Here is an 8,538-nt window from a genome sequence, read left to right as displayed (position 1 = left end):
GAAAACTCTACTTCTAGGACACTAGGATCCCGATCCCTAGAAGACCATTCAAAAGGCCTCGTCAAGAAAGAGCCTGATAACTCATAGTCTTCGATTAACATAAGGAACTAGTTTTGGACATTTCACATTCCATGTGCTAAGCACTCATGAGTGTCAGACCACCGAAACTCTAGAAATCCCACCTGTCGAGGTAAAGGTAAACAATAACCCACACCCCGAAGAGAAGCATGTGTAGTGGACATTGACAAAGTTGGATGCCCACTTACTTCTAATCGAGTATTCATATGACAACAACTACCACTCGAGCATAGGAGTTGCACCCCTCGAGGCCCTGTGTGGCCAGAGGTGCAGACCATCCTCTGTTAGGCTGAGATGGGAGATACCCAACCGGCAAGATGACGAACGCCCAATAGCACATTCACTAGACCCGAGATTACTCGAGAAACCACAAGGAGGATAGTCAAAACCCAAACACGACCTCAAACATCGTAACACCGACAAAGGAACTATGTAGATAACATCTTAAAACCTTGAAATCCCAAGTAGGGATCAAGGTATTATTTAAGAACTCCCCTCGAGGAAGAGTAACTCGAATCAAAAGGAAAAGTGAACTACACTCCCGATGCACCAGACCCTTCGAGATCCTCGCACGGATCGGCCTGGTAGCCTACCAACTCTAATTACCCTCCGAGTTTAGTAACGTACACCCTGTGTTCCATGTGTCGAACCTAGAAAGGGTCTGTCAGGCAAGAACCTTTCCAGTCCCACTAGACAAGGTTTAGTGGACTAAAACCTCTTAATAGTTGATCAGTCTATCGAAACTATGGATATAAAGGTTAGGCACACCAAAACAAAACCGCATCCCGATTGTGAAGGTTCGAGAGAACGCTAGGCGTGAGCCGGAATTCACTTGGGAGCGCGAAAACCAAATGAATCGAAAGTACCTTCATCGATTCCCATATTCATGACTCTACCTTTCGAAAGAATTTCGGGATGAAATTCCCTCTAACGGGGGGATGATGTCACAACTAGCACTTTTGGCAAGGAATTTCCGTCCTCAGGTAATTAAGGACTATTGTAAGATTTGTGCTAACACTCCTAAGTGTTCAATATGAGTTCCTAAGGATCCATAAAGTGTTAGAATGCAAATCTCTCCAAGAATAGTGAATCTCTCCCAAATCTCTCCAAGTGTAGTGAATCTCTCCCAAATCTCTCCAAGTATAGTGAATCTCTCCCAAATCTCTCTAAGTATGTGAAATCTCTCCCAAATCTCCCTAAGTATGCGAAATCTCTCCAAGAATAGTGAATCTCTCCCAAACCTCTCTAAGCATGCGAAATCTCTCCAAGAATAGTGAATATCTCCCAAATCTCTCCAATAATAGTGAATCTCTCCCAAATCTCTCTAAGTATGCGAAATCTCTCCAAGAATAGTGAATCTCTCCCAAATCTCTCCAAGCATGTGAAATCTCTCCCAAATCTCTCCAATTATGTGAAATCTCTCCCAAATCTCTCCACGTATTTCAAATCTCTCTCAAATCTCTCTAAGTACCTTCCTTAGTCGAAAACAGCTCAAAACCGGAAGAGGAAACCCCAAAAGGAGCCTCTTGGTCCGGAACCCTCTTGGTCCTGAACCTTTTGGTCGGAACCCTCTTGGTCCGGAACCCTCCTCGTCTGGAACCTCTTAGTCCGGAATGCCTTCTAAGGGCCAAGAGGAAGCATCTTCGGAACCTCTGAAGTGACTCTGGAAGACTAAGGCTTGCTCCGGAAGGGACTTGCACCGGACAACTTCGCATCTCGGAATGCCTCGGTCCGGACTTACCCGCTTCGCCCCTGATCGCCTCCTGACTTCGGAACTCCGCCTGATGACTCCAGAAAGTACTGTTGCTTCGGAACTTGTCCAGCACCTTCGGAACCTACCCAGCAACTTCGGAATTGACCCAATTGACTCCGGATTTTCCTAAAAGGCTCCGAAACTTTGAGAAATGCTCTGGAAATTTCAGAAGGACTTCGGAAATTGCCCTAGAGCTCCGGAATTCACTATTTTGCCACAGATTTTGGACTATTCCGGACATTTTCTTCATTTTGGGGTATTTTGAGGTAGGGAATCCCGCCAATCTCGTGTTTTTCTTAGCTAAGACCCCTAAAACATTTATTTTATGCCAAATTTAATTATTGAAATTATATTTACATAAAATAAAAAGTTTAGGATTTAGGAATACCTTATCCTAAATCAAGAAGAGGACAAGGAAGTTGACTTTGTGATTTGATGAAATTCCTCATTTCCTATACAAATCACGGTATTCCATGCTTTACCCACCAAATATCCATGCATGGACCACCAGATCCCCATGCATCAAAGATTCCTTTCCTTTTCATATACTCCAAAGCAACGACAATGAAGGAGTTTAGACTTCACCTTCTCCCACACTTTTCCCATTTTCTCTCAAAAACTCATCTTCAAGCAAGAACACGAGATCTTGCTGAAAGGAAATTTCTCAACTTCTTCCTGGGAAATTTTAAGGTAAACTCCTCCACTCACCTAATATTTTATTATATTTCGAGATGAATCCATATTATATTATTCATAATATGTGATGATCCTCCTTAGGAAAGCATCCCTCCCAGAGAAGTTCCTCATCTCAGCAAGAGTTTAAGCTTGAGATCTTCACTCCATAACTCCAGACAACTCCTCAACTAACTCAAGGTGAGCTTCATACCCCACCTTTTCAATATTTTAATGTTTTTGGGAGAGAGTACAAGTCAAATCTTGCCTAAATACTTGAATATTTGCATATATACGTATGTTTGTATGTGTGTGTGAAATATTATTAAATTAATATTTTAGTAATATACTCATGAACATAAGACTTCTCAAATTCATAAAGAACAGAGGACACTTTGTGCAAAAGAGCCTCCCAACTATTGAATGTGTCCAACTAAAACCCTTTATCTATGCTTTCATGTCTAAAGATAAAAGTTTTAATAGGGATCTTGATAAGTGGACACTATTTCTAGTAAATTTTCGAAAATGGAAACTTTGTGACTATTTTGCAAACTGTCAGGGGGTATTTTATAAATATTCACTATAAAAGTTTGCGTCAAGAAAATATACAAATAGAGACTTTATGACAGAAACATTTGCATGTCATAAGCTGCTGTCATAGCACCTCCAAGAACATAAGTAATGCTCTATATGTCATAAAACAGAAAATGCGTGTCATAACCGGCAGTTATAAATTTATACAAATTATAACTTGACACTTTTTTTCTTGACTAAAATGACTTATTTTTCAATAAACGAAAAGGAACGAACACGAGCACCTAGTTAACGAGCACAATCAACGATATGGAACGAAAATGATATTTCTATTCAATAAGTACGAGTTTCATTATTTATCTAACAAATAATGGATCTCTAACGGTTGCTCAAAAGGTTGTTAATATTCTAGTCAGACAAATCTCAAAAGTACCTAAATATAAAAATATTAGTGTACGTCTAAGTCCTGTAAGGAGTTATAGCCAGAGTCTCCTGGAGGGAGAGCGGAAATTTGTGTATAGATCTATACGGGGTTGACACCCCGCACCTTCGCTGTTCGCTACAGCTAGACATGCCAGTCTAGGGTGACAAATGTCTTATCCAAACCGAGGGCGTATGAGAAACGCCAAAACAGGCACTTCGTCAGATTAGTATGGTTATAACGACTCACTAGAATATGATATATTAACTAGAAATTTATGTAAGGAAAACCTCATAAAAAAATTTTGGCACGTTGTGTTGACTGTCCTACACGTGATAGGTGATGGTCCGCATTTGTTGTGTTGACTGTCCTTCTTCATCGCGTAGAATGTCCACAATAGCCATGTTGATTCTTTCTCCTACAAGTATAGAGTCGTAATACTGCTATTTTTATAAATTAAAAAGCGTAGGACTCTATGGAAAACGTTTGTAAACGATTTTGATAACGATAAACTAACCTACACATATACATAATTGGAAAGTAGAACTTACGATTATTTTATAGCAGAAAATATAGGATTTTATGGGGAAAACGATTTTTCTACGATTTCGATAACGATAAACTAGAACGCACACACTCAATTTTACTCGATAAGAGGAACAAGATTTTCAACCATATTTCCTTTTTGAAAATAAGGGATTTTTCTTGAAACGGTTGATTGTTACTATTCAAAAGAACTATTTTCAGACACAGCTCGCTTTTACAAATCACACTACTTTTCAAAATCACTCCTTATAAGAATGAACAAAAGTATGTCATGCACACACATACCCATGATTTTCAAGGCAAGACTTCAAACGATTTCATAGAAAATATCGGATTTTCTGAATGTACGATAAGAACGATTCTAAACAAGTGTAAACGATTTTGTACAAAAATTCTTATGAACTCACCAACTTTTTAGTTGACGCTTTTCAAAACGACTTCTATTCTCAGGGATCTAGTACGCAAGTAACAAGGGACGCGGATGCAAGACTTTTAGCTATAGCTTGGATTTTTCTGCTTATGTCTCTTTTGTGTAATTCGAAGAACAAATACAATATGTAAACAATGTAAGTTTGTTATCTCAATGTATGATGTTTGGATTGCTCTGTTCAATTTATATTCAATTGTTATGATACTGCACAATGAAGTCACCCACCTCCGGACGTTTCCGCCGTCTGGTCCGGGGGTGTGACACAAAAACCGCTCGAACTAAAATTCGAGTTTCGGGTCGTGCACTGTTATGCCAAATCTTAGAAAATTCATAACTTCCTCATACGAAGTCAGATTTGGACGTTCTTTTTTTGTATGTTCTCGGTTTAACGTATACTACAACTTTTGTTTAGATTACTAAGGCTAAAAAGTCCTCTATCGTAAATTCACTATTTACGTCTCCCGGTGTCGTGCCGGTTTTGCCGAAAAACTTCGACGAGCCATAACTTATTCGTTATAACTCGGATTTCGGCGTTCTTTATATGTACGGAACCCTTGAGACATATTCTACAACTTGGTTAAGATTATTTATTATAAATAATCTTTTGTCGAAAAGTCGTTTTCGACCCCTATTATCTCTAAATTGACTAGCCCATATCTACGGGCGTTACATTGTCTTAGGTGAAATTTTAATAAATAATGTTAGATTCATTTTAGAGTTTTTGAACCAAACTTGTTAAATAAAAATATTTAATATTTATATTAGAGCAATTTGATTTTTAATACAATAATTTTTAATATAAATGATCCACATGATCTTTGTTTTATCACAACATGATGCGACTCATTGATTAAAACATGTTGTATAGTAGCTTTATGAATTGATTTTGCTCGGTGTACCAACCTCTATGGGGGCTCATATGGCTATTTTCATATTGGCCATGTAAAACCAAAAGCAACAATAAATTGTTATATGTACCAGCAACGTTAAATTCTACAAAGAAATTCGATAAACATTATACTTAAAGTGCATTGCTATAACCATAAACATCAAATTCAGACATTGTAATTTGGTCAATTTCTAAAGTATTTTTTCCTTATAAGAATTAAAATATGATTTTCAGGCTACACCCTATCACATATACATATCTTTCGATCAAAGAAATTATTACAAAAAAAAATAAATGTTATGAACAAAAATATATCATTAGTTTCATAATTTGCCAAAGGTTAACACTAATAAATAATAATTAACTTTCACAAATCTTGCATTTTGGTCACTGCATCCAACTAACATATTAAATTCAATTTAGAGGATTGATTGAAGAAGTGCATTCATGACTTCTTGTAGCTGAATTTGAGGAAATGTTAAGACATACTGAGATATGAGGGAACGGTCTGTGAGACTACGGTTGGTTTCTGGAGGGCAATACAAATTCAAAATCATTAGCACATATATTTCCTACCTACTTCAATTATCAAATTTAGATCAAACTTGTCAAAATCAATTTACAAAAAAAAAAAAAAAAAAAAAAAAAAAAAAAAAAAACTCAGATATGTAACCTAGCAATCAAACAACATATTTTTCATAGAAATAAGTATCACAAATCTACAATTTACACTTTATATAATATTCTTAAATTATATCTTACATTTTTATCTTTAATGGTTATTAACACCTCTTTCTGTCCTATTGTTGTGACACAAAATAACTATGTAGTACACACATGGTTAATCGTACCGACAACAATCAATGTTTTTTTTTCTGAGAAATATTGATGTAATTACAAATTATATAATAAAAAAATGAAATATGAGGGTAAAAATAATCCAAAAACTATTTTGACATAATGTATATTTCATAAATGAAAGTTAAGTATATAAACCCCATTCTACTTGTTGGAGATCAAACTTATGAAGGAAAATCGTCATTTGCAGAGTAGAGAATGGAGGACGAAGCGTTTCTACAATTAGCAGATGTGCTTTCTGGACTGGATTTGAAAAGAAATCTTAATAATAAAGAAGATGTTATTTTTGTTGCTTTAAAATAGGATAATTGATGAAGATCCTAGTCGTAGTGAAGCAATTTGTGACGGAGAAACGTTATGAAACGATGCATAATGAAGTTGGTATAAATGTATATTCATTTATAGTAAAAGGAATAATAATATTTTGAAATCTTTTTAAGGTGTAAGTTGTTAATCATAGTATGAACAAACCTCTATAATAAAATATTTTTTCCGCATTGAATAACAACTATCATAGGAGTTTGTTTCATATTTTCCAAATAGTCAGGAAACTGTTGTGCATACCTATCCTAGAGTGTTAAATTTATTTGTTTGCTTCTACAAAAGCCAAAAACATAATAAATATACAATATAAAATGACATTATAAAGTAAAATTTGACACAAAATTTCGAAAAGTAAACATACTGTAGATCTTCCAAGCTCAAATTGACTCTCTTTGATGATTTATTTTTCTTGTTCATAATAGTTTCCATTGGGAAGCATGTCACAACATCTCCAATAACATCTATTATATAAGATAAAAAAATGGAAGATTAGTATAAAAGTTTCGTTATGGTGAGTGATGGTAAATAACAAAATATCGTTATATAGATCGTTAGATTGTAACATATAAACTAACCAACATGTGTGTTCTCAATAAAAGCACCATCCAAAATGGCGTTGAAGTTTGCAAAAGAGAATCCATAAAGTAATCCAGTCCACTAACTGCATGGTGTAACTTTGGTTGTGATATAAATAATTATTTTGTTTACATTATCAACAAAACTATTTTCGTTTTGATTAATACCAAGTTGTGGATTTTGGATGTAGTAACAACCATCCTCATGAAACAAACTTTAAAATCTTTCAACCTATCTATTAGTAACCTCTGTCTCGATCTTCCTTCCCTAAATGCACAAAAAAAATCAGTTTATATATTGTTATATGTGGTTCGAATGAAATTGTAAGAAAATTCATAAAAAAAATGTTATTACGTGTTCATCAATGAGAATCATATTAGTTTTGTAAGTCTTTGTTGAAGATCCATAAGCAAGATGTTTCATGAGACGGATTATTCTTACTCTCATGGTAAATTGACTTTTTGAAACATCAAGTTGGTCTATGAAGGTAATGTTGCTTTGAGCCATGTTTCTGTTTGTGAAAAAACTAATGATTGTTAAACACATGTGACCCAACCAAGTAATTAATATGGACGGGGTAAAATAGGCAAAACAAGAACAATTCAAAATCATAGGATCGGAGTGAAAATATAGTTTTAGGGACGAAATTTATAACTTTTGACATAACTCAAGGACGCCGAATGTAATTTAGTCTAAAACACATAATGTAGAAAGTCTTTTGTATGTAATCAAAATCAAAATTATAAAATAAAATAAAATTCTTATCATCCGAATGATGTTATATATATATATATATATATATATATATATATATATATATATATATACACTTTTAAAAAACCTCATAATGCAAACTTGACAATAAAGTAAGTATAAATAGTTTTTGTTGATGCTCATCAGAAAACATATCAAGCAGTAGAAGGGGGGCATCAGTGGTAGGGGTAGGGGTATTTTAGGTAAAGAGAATGTATACATAGATGTTGTTCTGCCCTCATTCATCATGCAAATAAAATTCAATGTAGAAGATTTTTTTTATATGGTGTATAGAAATATACCAGTTCCATTCATTGATATATATCATTGTATTTGATTCATGATTACATTTGATAACCCTGACATATTAAGAACATCGATTACACAAGTTTCAGGAATGTTGCAAACAGAGGATATAACGTTGATTATACACAGACTCGTAAACAAACATAGGTGAACACATCAAAAAATCGATATAAAGGATATAATTTTGTTTTTGTAACTAAATGAATGAAACTAATATGCTTAAAGTAGATTGATTAATTTTTTTATGACCTCTCAACAGGAATACAGTAATAACAGGTAATAAGAACAAAGTAAATGCAAAAAATTGGAGAAGAAGGAGAACAAAGTAAAGAAAGAACCTGGTAAAAGGAATTGGAGAAGAAGATCGCTGAAGAAAACACTGTAAATCGTAGGACACA

Source organism: Lactuca virosa, chromosome 9 (genome assembly GCF_052849685.1).
Source record: "Lactuca virosa cultivar CGN04683 chromosome 9, Lactuca_virosa_CGN04683_v6, whole genome shotgun sequence".
In the NCBI taxonomy this organism is placed as follows: Eukaryota; Viridiplantae; Streptophyta; class Magnoliopsida; order Asterales; family Asteraceae; genus Lactuca; species Lactuca virosa.
This window is presented reverse-complemented; position numbering follows the sequence as displayed.